The 16,535-nt window shown below is 38.2% G+C and overlaps 2 long non-coding RNA genes across 3 annotated transcripts; one reads left to right on the top strand and one right to left on the bottom strand.

Annotated features, from left to right (window-relative positions):
* Window positions 1-126: 126 nt before the first annotated feature.
* Window positions 127-2,045, bottom strand: LOC113074076 (uncharacterized). Its single transcript, XR_003280592.1, has 3 exons — window positions 1,951-2,045; window positions 515-666; window positions 127-238 (listed from the first exon to the last, which is right to left on the bottom strand). It is a non-coding gene; the product is annotated as an uncharacterized LOC113074076 (long non-coding RNA).
* A 498-nt stretch (window positions 2,046-2,543) lies between these two features.
* LOC113074079 (uncharacterized) lies at window positions 2,544-16,069 on the top strand. 2 transcript variants are annotated; one of them, XR_003280594.1, is made up of 5 exons: window positions 2,544-3,089; window positions 3,986-4,294; window positions 5,515-5,650; window positions 14,442-14,642; window positions 15,755-16,069. It is a non-coding gene; the product is annotated as an uncharacterized LOC113074079 (long non-coding RNA). The 2 variants fall into 2 exon arrangements; XR_003280593.1 differs by lacking the exon at window positions 15,755-16,069 and having other exon boundaries at window positions 14,442-14,944.
* The last annotated feature ends 466 nt before the right edge of the window (window positions 16,070-16,535 follow it).

The following is a 16,535-nucleotide window of genomic DNA, read 5'->3' as shown; positions in this document are numbered from 1 at the left end:
GCTCTATTAGATCTGAAATTGCTGTTATTTGCAAATTATTTATGAGTCATTTAACTTTCTGCGTGCTCTCTCTCTCTCTCTGGCAACGCTAGATGGTTTGGTTCATTATTGATTTAAAATGTCTTTCAACGGTCCAGAACACATTGAGGTGCTGCTAAAGACCTCTTACTTGATTCGAGTTGGATGTCTATGATGTGATGACACTTCTGTTCGATTTGACTGGAGACCACCATGGCTCCTGGAAGGGAATTTTGGTAAAGGTTTACAATTTGCAAAAACTTTCATCCAATTTATTGGTGAATTGATTTTAAACAAAGCTTTTTCTCTGTTGATTTACAATCTCCCTTCGGAGGACAACACCAATATACTGTGTGTGTGTGTGTGTATGCACACACACACACATACACTGTATGTATATATGTGTGTACATAGCATATATGGTACAGAATAAGGCCATTGGTAAGAATGCTTTGAATGCAAAGAAAGTCAAGGACTGTGAAAGTATTCTTCATACCTATTTAAAAATGTCAGGTTACATGCAGCAGGCTCATTCCACTCGCCCCATCTTCACCTCTACATTTCCGTGGTGGAAAGCATGTCAAACGACAGTGAAGATTTTGACCTTGCCGTCACAGTCGTAACCTCACAGTTGCCTCCAGCACTGACCTTGAGCAATGAATGCAGCAGAGAGCAAAGCGAAGGAGCGAGAAAAAAAGAGAGAAAGGGCAAGTGAGTCGTCAAACGGTCCCCTCTTAACCTCTTATTATAAAAGAACAAATTGCTCTGAAATTTCATTTGATAGCGTTCCTAAATTTCTCTCGTTAGTTTTGAAGTTCGCTGATGGAGATGCTGAATGAGCTCATTGATACTTGTTATACTCTTAAAGCTCAAGATAATTCATGACCACAACGCTGCAGTCTGGTAGATCATGTTAAAGGTGCTCTAATTAATTAAAAAAAAAATTATATATATATATATATATATATATATATATATATATATATATATATATATATATATATATATATAATATTGCACATAACTCCAGTAAAAACAATCCACTGCTGGCCTATCCAAAATTTCATATTCATGTAAATATTTATGCTTGTGAGCCATTAAGAGTAACATGTTATGAGATGTTATATCAACAAAATGTCAATTTCCTCAGGTTTGGGATCAATAAACTTTAGGATTTAAAAATACTTTTTTCACATATAATCTTTCCACATTAATTGGCTTCTTCATATGAATCATCATGATTACATCCAGCCTATCTAGAATACTGGTAAAACTGGACTTGGTCATCTAAAGAACTGTAAAATACATGCGCACATGCACTACTGATTTATGCAAAGTTTTCTATATAAACCACCTTTAAACTGCTTTATCAGAGACGTTCATTTGGTGTGTCTCTAAAGAGTGTCCACAAGGTTCTCTTTTGATGAAAAGAGAGACAATGTATTGCAATAAATTAAATGACAGGATTACAGACATCACTTTCAAAAGCAAGGATGGATCAAACTGAAACCATCTTGATTTGAAAGCCACTATTTACATAAGCAGACTTCAGAAGATTTAATATCAAAAAAAAGCATTCTTTATTATATCAATCATATTAAAGGGGCCAAAACATGTAGGTGTTTTAAAGACCAATATAGAAAATTAAATCAAGCTGGATAAATATTATAGGCCTGCAAATAAAAAGAACAAGTCTGTGTGCTAAAACTGGTTGTTCTGGCTCTTTTACTTGACACAGACACTGTATGATATAACAATACTCTTTCAAAGTCCTAATAAAAATGGATTTTAATTTTTGACCAGATGACTGTATTTAAATCTGCTGGCTTTGTCAATAACAATCTGTGTTTGACAGTGTTCTGAATGAATATGCACTCGCGAGAGACACAGGCCTACATGAGCTACAGGCTGCTTTATATAAAGCATAATTACCTGTTATTGATCTGTGAAACTATTGAACTAACAGCCGGTTTCTCTCTTCAGTCAAATGTTTTCCTTCATTGCCAGAGGAGGACGCTCTGCTCCTGACAACACTCCAGCCTGAGAGACATACAGTGTGCTACATATGAACAGAAGACGGGAAACCTTTGTTTGTTGTGATTTCTTAGTAAAATGTTTATTTTAGCAAAGAAAGAAAGATAGAAATACCGATTGCTCACAATATTGATGGCCACTATTATAACGCTATCACACGAGGACAGAAACTGATGTCATCATTTCAGATAATGATTTTTTTATATATATATACAATTTAAAGTAATCTTTTTTTTTTTTGATCATTTATCATCCAGCCAACATCACGTCTGAATTGAGTGTGTTTTTGAATCATGCAGACTTATGCATGATAGCAGATGGAGTGGACACATTTACAGTAAAAAATATTTATTAAACATAAAATTAAATACAACGTCTTCTAATTTGTATCCGGTTTTGTTCACCCAAATTAACTGAGCTAATTGTGTTTCTTGTGCGCATATAAACCAGTCCTCTAATTACTGACAGAACTGTAGGGGCTGCACCTTCGATGTTACGCATTTAAGCCTAATATGAGCGAAACAAAGTCCAATTGAAATTCATTCATTCATTAAAAACGATCATTCATCGAAGTAATTAACATCCCCGATGATAAACACGGGAACAATACTCTAATCAGCGGCCGGTCTGAGTTTGACTCCCCTCGGTGCTCCGCGTGAACGCGCGCAGCGGGCCTGCTGGGCCGTGTGTGGCCATGGCAACAGGGCGCGCCTAATTAACGGCGGAAGCCTTCACTTCTCTTCTCCCCGTCGGTGTTTCAGCACGGGGCTAAGATTGGCGCTGGCCCCGGGGTTTGTGGGAACCGGGACAGCCCTTTCACGAAAGCCCTCCTCAGGTCGACATTATTACACGGTTAATTAAGTCGGTTCAACGGGCGCGAGCTCGAGCAAACAGCAGGGGCGATTGTTTTTCGCTGCCCTCCCCAACTAGCTTGCTAATTACTCCGTGGACTGCCCCTAACCTGGATGCATTCTGAAGGGCTCAGCTGACCCCGTAATTAAAGCTTGAACCTCCCCAAAAGGAAGTCAGCAAGAAAGGTTAGGAGTCTTTAAACTATACATTTATTTTTACATTAAGTATGCATTCATATCTGTGTGGGTGTGTGTGTGTATAAATATTTATTTGAAATATGTTTTGTGCAATAATACAAATTTATTCATAAAAGCATAACAACAAAACTAAAATGTGCAAAATAGATGCTATATATGGTACATCACACACACACACACACACACACATATATATATATATACACACATACAGATTACATTATGAAAACTGCAGTTAGTGACATGATGTAGGTTTTTAAACCAATGTATTTAGATTACTTTTTCTTTTTTTACCTAACTTGTTTTAAATCCACCATTGCTTTTTCATCCATATTCAGAAGCATGGATTTCAAAATCATTTGCATGTAAATATAGTAAACGAAATGGTATGAGGATTTTTGGAATAATTTATTAATTATTTACTTGCATTTTCTGAATAAAATGTAATCATAGAATTCATACAAAGTAACTGTAATCTGATTGTGTGCATTTCTAAACGTTGTATAATCAATTACAAGTACTTTTTTTAATCCAGATTACATGTAATCAGTTACTAGACAGGACTGTATACATTCATAAAAGCGTAACCATAAAACTCAGATGTAAAATAGATGCTTAGATAAAAAATATAAAATATAAGAACTGTCATTATTTATCCCAAATTAATAATTCGAATAAAAAAATGATGTATTTAATGTTAGTTAACTGCTAACAAGTGCACCCTGAAAATTACTGCAAAAACTCTTTCTCAGATAGTTAGATAATTTATTTACTATTTCCCCCATTAAAATATATTTACTGATTTTATTAACTACAAAATGATGAGCAGAAGTGATGTTTGCTTATATGTTTTGTGTTCAAATAATGGTTTCTATAACAAACAGGCCCTGAGGTGACCAACTTAAAACAGGTGACTCGTTTTGGAAGCAAAACAAACACAAGAAGGGGATTTGGGCTGGAGGCAGCTGTGGATCCTGCACGCTCAGCTGGTGACGCACAAAGAAACAGGTGATGGTGACGGGATGTTTGCCCTGCAAGGGTGCCGCCACGTGCTTCTTTCCCCTGGAACGAGCTCTCCCAGTAAAATCTGCACCTGGCCTGGTGGTCTTGGCAACATCGGACAACCTCTAGCAGATGTTCTCCTCTCTTTTGTCGATGACTTCGCGGTGGCTGCTCTGCAAGACAAAACTGCGGTGAGAGGTGCTCCTGCCACAGAACGCTAATCAAAAGATGACTAACATTCTTCCCCTTTACCCCACACTTGCAGAGAGTGTGAGAGGCCACTTTCAGAGTGGGGAGCTTGGATGGGTAATTGTGCATGATTAGCAATTTTAATTACCAGGTGCTCGGGGTCCCATCTGAAAAAAGTGTAAACAGGATAGCACTCAGAGCTTCTTGAATATCCCACATGACCATCTGACGCTGTGTGTGTGTGTGTGTGTGTGTGTGTTGACTTGAAAAATAGAGGAACATATTCCCATTTACTGGGAAAATTAATACTCTGTTACAATTCCTCAGGACGTAACCTTTTTTTTGTTTACAGTCCCAAAGCTTATTGTTAGTGTCATCGCCTTGAAATCAAAACACTCCTTTCAGAAAAAGAGACACATCCAAGTAAATTGGGCTTTCGGTATAAAGCGTCTCTTTTCCTCTCCAGGTCTGTTAACCTTGCAAATCCTGCCGTTTGTTTTTAGTTTGAAGGATGTCTTCTCAGTCAAAGCCTCATTTTCACTGCGAGTTTCTAATAGAGAAAATGGGTGACAGTTTTCTTTGTTCGGGAATATCTTGCTCTCAAATCAAAAGAGTGAAGATTGCACAAGGCTGAGGTTCCTCTTTAGGTGAAAAGAAGTATAGTCTCACAGCGACACACACATATTTCACACCACATACATAAAGAAATATGTTTGCGCATTGACCCTATCAACTTCTTGTTCTCATTTGGAGCGGGAACGTAGCCTTGAGAGCCATTCAGGCCATGGTGCGGATGACTGCTATCGACCGGGTTTGCTCTTTAAAGACAAACTCAATTCATTAACACAATATGTCGAATTTATGTATTTGAGCTCCGCTGCCAGAGATCACCACAGTGCAAAGTCATTAGGATACAAACTCTCCTTTTCTCACAGACGTCTCTCTGGTCTCACTGTATCTCATAATAAGAACTATGCTGAAGAACCTGAGGGAGTCTTTTGTATAAGTCCAGTGAATACAGCTGTGGGTCAGGTGTTTAAAGGTGAGCAGAAGAATGGATTTCCACAAACATGGGATGATATCTGTGGAAACCAGTGTCCTTGCATTATATTGTGATTGCACCATGATTTTTTTTTTTTTCTCTCCAATTTTCTCTATATGTGCAGGGGAAAAACATGAATCGTATGTTATTGAGTTTAAATGTGTGTGTTTGTTTGTGCAGGATCATCTCATGGCTTCCTCTGCTGCAGAGATCATTAATGATGATGAGGCTTTACTCAGTCACTGGATCCTGGGTGAAAGTTGCCCTTTGGCTGTGTGACAGACAGGAAGAAAGGGACGCTCAGGCTAGTGTGAAGGTATAGTGAATTAAAGAAACAATACAAGGCTTTTACTGCAGAGGGTCACTGATATGCCACACACAAACCTGTTTAGGGATATCTGGAGTGCGTATTCATAGACAAAGTGTAGTACATGCCAGAAAATATCATTTACGGAATCAGTTAATAAAGATGGACTGATATGTTGGCCAGGCTGATTAATCAGACACTATTTGGCTATTTTGAGAGTATCACCAACTGGTCGAAATTATTAAATAATATTTTAATTCAATTTTTTTTTTAAGTTATGGTTTATTGACAAGTCGTGTGAATAGATAATTGCATTTTTAGTAAATTTTGAATTGATATTTTGTGAAAACAGTAATCATTTAAGAATTTATTTGTATAGCTCATTCACTGTGGCTACATTGTATTATTTACACTACTGTTCAAAAGCTCAGGATCAGCAAGATGTTTTAAAGAAATGAACATCAAGTTTTTACAGAAATCAGCAAGTGTGCATTAAACAGATCGAAAGAGACAGAAAAACCACTTATGTTACAAAATAATGCTTCTTTTTAAACTTTCCATTCAATGCATCTCAAAAGTGTATCACGTTTTGAAAATGTAAACCGCACATCTGTTATTAACATAACATTTATGATTAACCAAATTCAGCATATTTCTGAAGGGTCATGTGACACTGAAAACTACAGCAGTGATACTGAAAATTCTGCTTTGCCATCACAGGAATAAATTACTTTTCTCAAAACGCACTATATTCAAAAAACATATTAAAATAGAAAACCATTTGCTTTCAGTTGTAAAAATATTTTGCAATCTTACTGTTTACACTGAATTGCTGATCAAATAAATGCAGCCTTGGTGAACATAAAATACTAACAAACTATAAAATCAGCAGTATTTGATCTCACCTCCAGTTTGAGTACTTTCGTTAACCTAATCTGTATTAACATTTAGAGAATGTTTTTAGAGAGGCATGTTAACAGTACAGTACTGACTTACTGTACAGTACATTGAGAAAGGTGGTTTGACTGAGCTCAGTTTTGTGTCAGTGGCTCAAGCCATGGCTGTATTAAAGCCTAAGGCGTGTGAGTCTAGTGTCCATGCTGATAGCTAATGGCCTAATCCATATCACATTACAAACAGGATGATTAAGTGCTGTCTCACAGTTGGATTATCATGGGATTATTATGGGATCAGTGGTATCTCTGATCTATGAGATACTCTTCTCTCTTCAAGTACCCTCCCTGAGGTACATCATATCGCATCAGATACACATCGACTCAAGAGATTTCAATTAGGTCACCTCCAGACAGAACATTTCCATTGCTGTCGTAATTGAAACCTGTGATTGTGATTCGATGCGTATTACAGTTTGTCAAAGACATGTTCGAAGCCATTACATTTCAAGTGAGTCTGAGGGTTTATAAAAACAAATACACATTGTGAGACTTCATAAAGACAATCCAGCACTTTAAATTAGTCAGACCCATCAACACAGATGGAATTATATAAAAAAGTGGCTCTCCTGGTTGCATTTTCTCGTTATTGCCTTCCTGAAAGGTTTTATCGGTTTCATCAGAGGTAAGTTAACGTGAGATGGTTGATGTTTGACTTCAGTAATCACTGACGCTAGGTGCTGTGCAGATCCATAGATCCTATACCAACCAGAACATGATCCCTGGAGCCCTCCTACTCTCGTTTTGGATTGGTTTACAGATGATTGACATCTTTTGGCAGGCTCCCAAAATCCTAAGAATTCTGGGATGCTTTAGCTAGTGACTTGTCACATATCTCAGGTATATGTGATGTTTTTATTTGTTAGTGCCACTGTTAGTATCACCTGTTGATGTGGATGTGCATTTCACTTCAAATAATATTTTCATTTTGTAATGATTTTGAATGTAGCAGTTTATACAGTGAAAGAAAAGTGAGCTGGTTCAAGCATTCCTCACTGGTTGATATTCATTAAAAAAAAAAACTTACAGAACTATAGGAGCACACACACACACTCACCCACAGACTCATGGTCTATTTTAAGGTTACAGATCAAGGGCCTCTCCACTCAAAAGGGGGCACTGTTACTGCATTCCAGATTACAGAGAATTATCAGGGAGCTTTCTGAATTACAAATTAACATCACTTGTATAAACATTCATGTAATAAAATGGTTTCTAATATCAGGCCAATCACTTCAGCTATTGAAATATGATTCCACAACAGCTGTTAAGTACATTTTGTTAACAAAATGAGAACGGCTGGTTCCATCCTCTAGTTTTAGATTGTTATCATTTTAGTCATGCTGAGAATAAAAATTTAAAAGAGGAATCGTTCATTTAGCACTTCTCAGGTAACAGCTATGCACATTGATAGTCTACAAAAAGACTTCATGGAGGAAAAAAAAACATTGCTTTAGAATATTTTAAATCAATGTTCAGCTTCATTTTTAAACTGGATCGGACAGTTCTGAAAATAATGATCTGAAAGAATAAAAAGTGTATAATGAAAACAGGCCTGAACTACACTTGATTGCTTAAAAATGCTTGAAAAAATGCTTCCTTTTAAATTATGATTATCACATTTTAATTTACATTATTCAAAATAGATTATTTCATGAACTGAAATTTAATTAATACTTTTATTTAGCATTGAAATTAAATTGATCAAAAGTGACAGTATAGATACTGTACAGACCAAAAGTTTGGACACACCTTCTCATTCAAAGAGTTGTCTTTATTTTCATGACTATGAAAATTGTAGATTCACATTTAAGGCATCAAAACTATGAATTAACACATGTGGAATTATATAGTTCATTTATTTCAGTAATTCAACTCAAATTATGAAACTCATGTATAAAATAAATTCAGTGCACACAGACTGAAGTAGTTTAAGACTTTGGTTCTTTTAATTGTGATGATTTTGGCTCACATTTAACAAAAACAATCTCAACAAATTAGAATGTGGTGACATGCTAATCAAGTCAAAACACCTGCAAAGGTTTCCTGAGCCTTCACAATGGTCTCTCAGTTTGGTTGACGAGGCTACACAATCATGACTGCTGATCTGACAATTATCCAGAAGACAATCATTGACCCCCTTCATAAGGAGGGTACGCCACAGACATTAATTGCCAAAGAAGCTGGCTGTTCACAGAGTGCTGTATCCAAGCATGTTAACAGAAAGTTGAGTGGAAGGAAGAAGTCTGGAAGAAAAAGATGCACAACCAACGAGAGAACCGCAGCCTTATGAGGATTGTCAAACAAAATCGATTAAAGAATTTGAGAGACCTTCACAAGGAATGAACTGAGGCTGGAACCACCACACACAGAAGTGTCTAGGAATTTGCTGAACCACAGACAATGCCCTTGCCTGGGCTAAGGAGAAGAAGAACTGGAGTGTTGCCCAGTGGTCCAAAGTCCTCTTTTTCAGATGAGAGCAAGTTTTGTATTTCATTTGGAAACCAAGGTCCTAGAGTCTGGAGGAAGGGTGGAGAACCTCATAGCCAGTGTTAAGTCCAGTGTTAAGTTTGTCTGTGATGATTTGGTGGGGTTTTTTGAAAACCAAAGTCACTGCACCCGTTTATCAAGAAATCTTGGAGCACTTCATTTTTCCCTCTGCTGACCAGCTTTTTGAAGATGCTGATTTAATTTTCCAGCAGGATTTGGCACCTGCCCACACTGCCAAAAGCACCAAAAGTTGGTTAAATGACCATGGTTTTGGTGTGCTTGACTGGCCAGCAAACTCACCAGACCTGAACCCTATAGAGAATCTGTGGGCTATTGTCAAGAGGAAAATGAGAAACAAGAGACCAAAAAAATGCAGATGAGCTGAAGACAACTGTCAAAGAAACCTGAGCTTCCACCACCTCAGCAGTGCCACACACTGATCACCTCCATGCCACGGGTATCTCCTCATCCACCACCAGTGTGTAGCATCCACCTGGATGATGCGACGGCAGCCATAGTGTGCCAGAACGCCCACCACACATCAGCTTACTGGTGGAGAGGAGACCGAGTGATGAATCCAATCAACGGATATGGGGATTGTTAGGAGCAGAGTATGTGAGCGGAGTGGAGTGGCAACAATTTCCCCTCCGCGCTCAGAGCATTTAATAATCACTCCGCTCCGCTCCGGGTTCACACTTTCCCGCTCCTGCTCCACTCCGCGCTCAGTGATACCAGAAACACCGCTCCGCCTTCGCTCCGTGGCTAAAGTATTTCAGTATGTTTGAAATGTTATATTCATAACGTAGCCTATATTTAAAAAAAATAATAATAATAATAATAACAGGAGAGTTTCAAAGTGGCTTAGGCTATTGTGTGCAAACTTTTTTTTCCTACCACATGCCAAACTAATAACATGGATGTCAGCATTAATATAATTACTGTATTCTGCTGTGAAAATTTTGTTTGAGATGAAAATAACTACATTTTTATTTTATCTACAGATCAATGCATTTCTTACAGATTTCTGCTCATTCAAAATCAAATACAAATGAAGTAACACTGTAAGATTACATTTGTTTGAATGCATTATTGCGAAAGCGATTGCGTGTGAATGTGCCGTAACTGTTTAAATCATGCTTCGACCCGAAAATATTCAGTAAAAGGAACAGACAAACTCCTTGAGAACTAACCTATAACTTCCCGCTCGGCTATTGTCGTCATTGTAACCTTCTGATTTGAGAGATCCATCTGTATCAAGCTATAGTTAAATATGTTTAACGTGAATACTTGCTAAATATGCAGTTATATTACGGGCCGTTGGCATGAATTGTACTCGTGATGGAGCGGTGGTGGAGTGCTCTTGGAGAGAGTGAAAACCACAACGCTCCGACTTTTAAAAAATCCGCTCCTCGCTCCTTTCAAAATCACACCACTCCACGCTCCGCTCCCACTCTGCTCCGCTCACATACTCTGGTTAGGAGGCCAAGATGGTCAGAGGCCAATGGGCGAATTTAGCCAGGATGCCTAGGTCACACCTCTACTCTTTTCGAAAGACATCCTGGGATTTTTAATGACCACAGAGAGTCAGGACCTCGGTTTGACGTCTCATCTGAAGGACGGTGCTTGTTGACAGTATAGTGTCACCATCACTACACTGGGGTGCTAGGACCCCCACAGACCACAGGGTGAGCCTCACTAGCACCTCGTCCAGCAGCAACCTAGTTTTCTCAGGTCTCCCATCCAGGTACTGACTAGGCTCAGCCCTGCTTAGCTTCATTGGCCAACCGGTCTTGGGCTCCAGGGTGATATGGCTGCCTGAATAAATGAACTTTTAGATGACATTGAGATTTACTGAGATTTATTGAGATTCACCTGTAAATATTCATAGAAAATAGATAAATAAAACATCACCGTTGAGTTCCCACAAAAATATTATCCAGTACAACTGTTTTCAACATTATTTATAATAAGAATAAGAAATGTTTCTTAAGCAGCAAATCAGCATATTAGAATGATTTCTGAAGAATCATGTGACACTCAAGACAGGAACAATGATGCTGAAAATTCAGCTTTATATCACAGGAATAAATTACATTTTAAAATATGTACAAATAAGTTATTTTAAACTGTAATAATATTTAACAATATTACTGTTTTTATGACATTTTGATCAAATTAGGGCTGGGACAACGCTTCAAGGTCATCGATGACGTCGACGCAAAAAATATGTTGATGCAAAATATGCTCATTGATTCGTCGACCTGTTTTTATTTCTCTAAAAAACCTTTTCAAAACGTTTATCTTATGTGCGCTGAATATAAGCGATGGCCGGATCAACATTCTGTCCAACGTTATATTACCAGTCCAGGGGTTTCTGCATTTATCCTTTTTTTTTTGGCGGCTGTCAAAGCCTTATTTGATCGGTGAGTGATGTAGAATAGAATGACTGCTGCGCCTGACAGGGCACGTACGAGAGACTTCTATGGGAGGCCGTTTGAGGTGAAACCCATTGAAAACTTGTGATTAACACTGAAACACTTGCGATACACACTGAAACGCTTGCGATACACACTGAAACGCTTGCGATACACACTGAAACGGTTGCAATACACACTGAAATGCTTGCGATACACACTGAAACACTTGCGATACACACTGAAACACTTGTGCGTGTAAGTGAAACACTATATATCTGTGCAAATATATAAAAACTTTGAAACATTCTCGCGTGTGAGAGAGCATTAACATTTTCAGCGTGTCCGGAAGTCGTTTCACTGCAACCGGAAGTTATAATAATTTTTCTTCTTCGGTTTTATGGCAGGTAGCACCAAAGTTAGGTGCATTATCGCCACCTACTGTATTGGAGTGTGAACCAGAGTTTACCCTTTCAAAATTTGAGAAAAAAAAAATATCTTAAATATATATATATATATTTTTTTTTTACATAAATGCAATTAAACCCACTAACCGGAAGTTATAGCTCAAATATTCTCCTCATATATTCTGAATAAATGAACCGAAGGACATGGGAAAGAAAATGTAAAAAATAAACAAATTAATCCGATTTGTCAATAACACACATATGAAAAAGCCTAAAGAATAACAACAAATACCTCATTATTTAAACAAGTTTTGAAGGAGCCATATACGTGGAGAATATTTGAGCTATAACTTCCTGTTGCAATGAATGACTTCCGGACACACTGAAAATGTTTATGCCCTCTCACATGCGAGAATGTTTGAAAGTGCAGTCTTTGTGCAGGCACAACAGTACGTGGGCGATTACAGGGTATATGCAAAAGTTTCTATGTAACCACATGTCTTTCATATTTGCAAAGATATATAGTGTTTCAAATATTATGTGCAAGTGATTCACTTGTACGCACAAGTGTTTCAGTGTGTATCGCAAGTGTTTCAGTGTGTATCGCAAGTGATCCAGTGTGTATCGCAAGTGTTTCAGTGTGTATCGCAAGTGTTTCAGTGTGTATCGCAAGTGATTCAGTGAGTACCGCAAGTGATTCACTTGTACGCACAAGTGTTTCAGTGTGTACCGCAAGTGTTTCAGTGTGTATCGCAAGTGATTCAGTGAGTATCGCAAGTGATTCAGTGAGTATCGCAAGTGATTCACTTGTACGCACAAGTGTTTCAGTGTGTATCGCAAGTGTTGCAGTGTGTATCGCAAGTGTTTCAGTGTGTATCGCAAGTGATTCAGTGAGTATCGCAAGTGATTCACTTGTACGCACAAGTGTTTCAGTGTGTATCGCAAGTGTTTCAGTGTGTATCGCAAGTGATTCAGTGAGTATCGCAAGTGATTCACTTGTACGCACAAGTGTTTCAGTGTGTATCGCAAGTGTTGCAGTGTGTATCGCAAGTGTTTCAGTGTGTATCGCAAGTGATTCAGTGAGTATCGCAAGTGATTCACTTGTACGCACAAGTGTTTCAGTGTGTATCGCAAGTGATTCAGTGAGTATCGCAAGTGATTCACTTGTACGCACAAGTGTTGCAGTGTGTATCGCAAGTGTTGCAGTGTGTATCGCAAGTGTTTCAGTGTGTATCGCAAGTGATTCGGTGAGTATCGCAAGTGATTCACTTGTACGCACAAGTGTTTCAGTGTGTATCGCAAGTGTTGCAGTGTGTATCGCAAGTGTTTCAGTGTGTATCGCAAGCGTTTCAGTTTGTATCTCAATCGTTTCGGTGTGTATCGCAAGCGTTTCAGTGTGTATCACAAGTGATTCACTTGAACGCACAAGTTTTTCAGTGTGTATCACAAGTTTTCAATGGGTTTCGCCTCAAATGGCCTCCCATAGTCTTCAAACAACACGAGCGCTTCTTGCTCTCTCTCCCTTGTGCATATTAATCAAAATCATTAAACACGATAGAAAAAGGGCGAAACACCAAAGTTTCACGCACGCTTGCGCACTCACAGTCTTCAAACAACACGAGCGCTGTCTTGCTCTCTCTCTCTCTCTCTCTCTCTCTCTCTCTCCCTCGTGCATATTAACCAAAATCATTAGACACCATAGAAAAAGGGCGGAACGCCAAAGTTTCACGTGGAGCATTCTGAGATTTTTTTTTTCTCTATGACAGGCTGATGGCTGCAGGCTTTTTTTTTTTTTGTGGAAAAGCACTCTCTGTATTAGCTTAAAACCCTCAAGTTTACATTGGTTACTGCAATTACTGCAGTTGCTCTAAACAAGTATTTTGGGTGACCTTTTTTATTGAATGCAAGACATCAAGTTGTTGTTATTTTCATCTAAAAGAAGAACTTTTTTCAGTAAGCTAGGCCCTATGTGTTCAGTAATCTTGTTTCAGTAAGCTATGTGTTTTCAAGGCTTCAAGGTTTTATTGAATGCTATCTCTATACAAGTGCAAAGTAATGCATTTTTAGTCAGTCTTTTATTTTGTAATTTTGAGAGCAATAAACATATATTGCAATGTTAAGGAATTCATGTTTTTTTCATTCAGATATGTAAATCAACGTATAAATTGTTAGTAGTCAATTAATGGGGAGATAATCGAAATTTAATCGGTCTGAAAAAATTAATCGTTAGATTCATCGATGCATCGAAAAAAATAATCGCTAGATTAATCGTTTAAAAAAGTAATCGTTTATCCCAGCCCTAGATCAAATACATGCAGCCTTTGTGAACATAAGAGACTATTTTCAAAAGCATTAAGAAATCTTGACCCCTAATATTTGAATGATACATAAAGAGAGAGAGAGTAGAGCAGAGCAGATGGAAGGAAGGAATGTAGATGGTAGATTAAAAAAAGGAAGAAAAGCATGAGAAGTTGCAAAGAAATTGACGTTGTAGCACTTTTTAAATTATATTTTATTTGTTTTTTGTCTCCCCCAGATGTTTTTTCCTCACTAAGAGCAGAGTACCCCAGGTCGTTCAATCTCTACCGTACTGCATATTCCTGTTCACCTGACATTAGGCCCCGGCTCAGTCCCAAAAGCAGCCTGCACCCCGCTGGGTCCATTCCATTATATACTCCATGCACACTTTGTCGGTCATACTAAAAGCCAAGCCTGGGGAGCAAGGAGAGGTTAAAAGGTAGGAAATGTGCCTCAGCCAAATGAGCGAGTGGTTTAGGAAGCTGATTGCTCTGATCCGATTGGGCAGATGGTTGAATTGTGGTATCTCTCATCTTGCTCTACAGTATATGGTTAGATTGGATAATTAGGTTCAGGTCATTGTCTTTACTTTGAATGTAAGTCATTATGAGTCCATTTAGTTATTTCCTATTGTTATAGAGGTAATTAGCCTCCCTCAGTGTACCTGACTGCTACAACTAAAGAAAAAAAACCCATCAATGTCTCAAACCTGCTTCTTTTTTTTAGGTGAAAAAATCAGTGTAGGGAAATTTTAAGCCCTGCTTTCTTTATTAGACTAATGGACATTCACACCTAATAAAAGGACTTTTCAGATATGAAACATATTAAACAGACAGAAATCCTGATATGAGAAGATGTTGATTTGAGTGTTAGTGATGAACGTGCATGTAGTACAAAATCAAGTCCTTCTTCTGCTTCAACATATCCACTGGTCGGAGCAAAAAGACAGAAAGTAGGCTGAGAATGTTTTGTTTTTTATTAATTTAGTTTTTGAAAGATGGAGAACTGTATGTCGATTCTTTCAGCAACCAAGAGCAATTTCCTCTTGTAACATCAATACAGCAGTACTTTGCTCTCAACAGTGCTTTTCAAAAAACCTTGATGTTAAAGATTCAGCTTGACTGCACCAGTGTTCTTAAATTAATTTTAAAAGTAAAACAGTAGTATTGTGGAATATACAGATTAAAATAACTCATTTCTATTTTAATATATTTATATATATTTTTATTCCAGATTTTTTCCAGTGTCACATGATTTAAAACCCATTTCTCCTTAAGTCAAAGCCATTAGTTTCTTATCACAAACAGTACAGGACAAATTACATTGTGAAGATGGTAAACATGTCTAACCACAAGAATAATAATATTTGCTACAACATCCATCTTTCTAGTTTGAGCACAGTGGTTGGATTCCTCCACTCATGCAGTACAGCACCTGTGAATCACATGGGTGACAGAGAGGTCAGGGTCGTATGTAGACAGAGGATTTTGTGCGGAGACTACGGTGACTGTCTGTCACACAAAGACAAATACTGTTTTCCCTGTAAAACAGGCATATGAAATGGTTTCGCAGCCAGCCAAACTTCCCGAATCCTCTTCTATGGAGAGATGCCAAACCACAGAAGAGAGAATAAGGGAAGCCAAGAAGAAGAGAAAGAAAGAGCTGAAAGAGAAAAATAGAGACAGGTGAGGAGTGAAGAGAGACAGAGACTGTGTGTGTTTGGGTCTCTGAATAGCTCACTTAATAGAGTTTACAGTTAGAATAAATCTAGACCTTAATTTTGTCTTTTTTTTCTACTTAACATCGCTTAAGAAAAAAATGCTGTTTGCATGTATTTGCTGAAGGTGATAAGGTATATTTTGATGCATTAGAGCTGACCAGTAAACCAATAATCAAGCAGAGAACAATCAACAGGCTGTAAAAGTCTTTTCAAGTATAGATATTTAAATAATATGAATATGAATAGCCTATTAGTGTCTGAACATTAAAAGTCAAGAATATGAAATGGCCTTAAAAAATAATAGCCGAAGTTTGAGAAATCTTCCACCCCCTGAAACACAAGTTGATTACCGAGAACGGAGGGCAGCCGCACGCAGGGTTCAATTAGTCAACCAATTAGCGCTGGTCCGAGCGCGGCGGGAGCGCGCCTCTGTGTGACCGACAGGTCTCGCCGAGCAGCCGTTACAGCGCTAGCGTCCGTAGCCAGCTTGATTTCTGGGGTTCCGGTGGGCAGTCAGGATGTTATTATCGAGGTCTGGAGTCAGCAGCTTAAGTGGCGACCTGGTTTAGATTCGAGACGCACACAGCGCAGCGGTGCGATGAACAAGAGATC

The sequence above is a fragment of the Carassius auratus genome, unplaced genomic scaffold (assembly GCF_003368295.1).
Source record: "Carassius auratus strain Wakin unplaced genomic scaffold, ASM336829v1 scaf_tig00013605, whole genome shotgun sequence".
In the NCBI taxonomy this organism is placed as follows: Eukaryota; Metazoa; Chordata; class Actinopteri; order Cypriniformes; family Cyprinidae; genus Carassius; species Carassius auratus.
The sequence above is the reverse complement of the archived record's forward strand: the minus strand, read 5'-3'. Positions and strand labels throughout refer to the sequence as shown.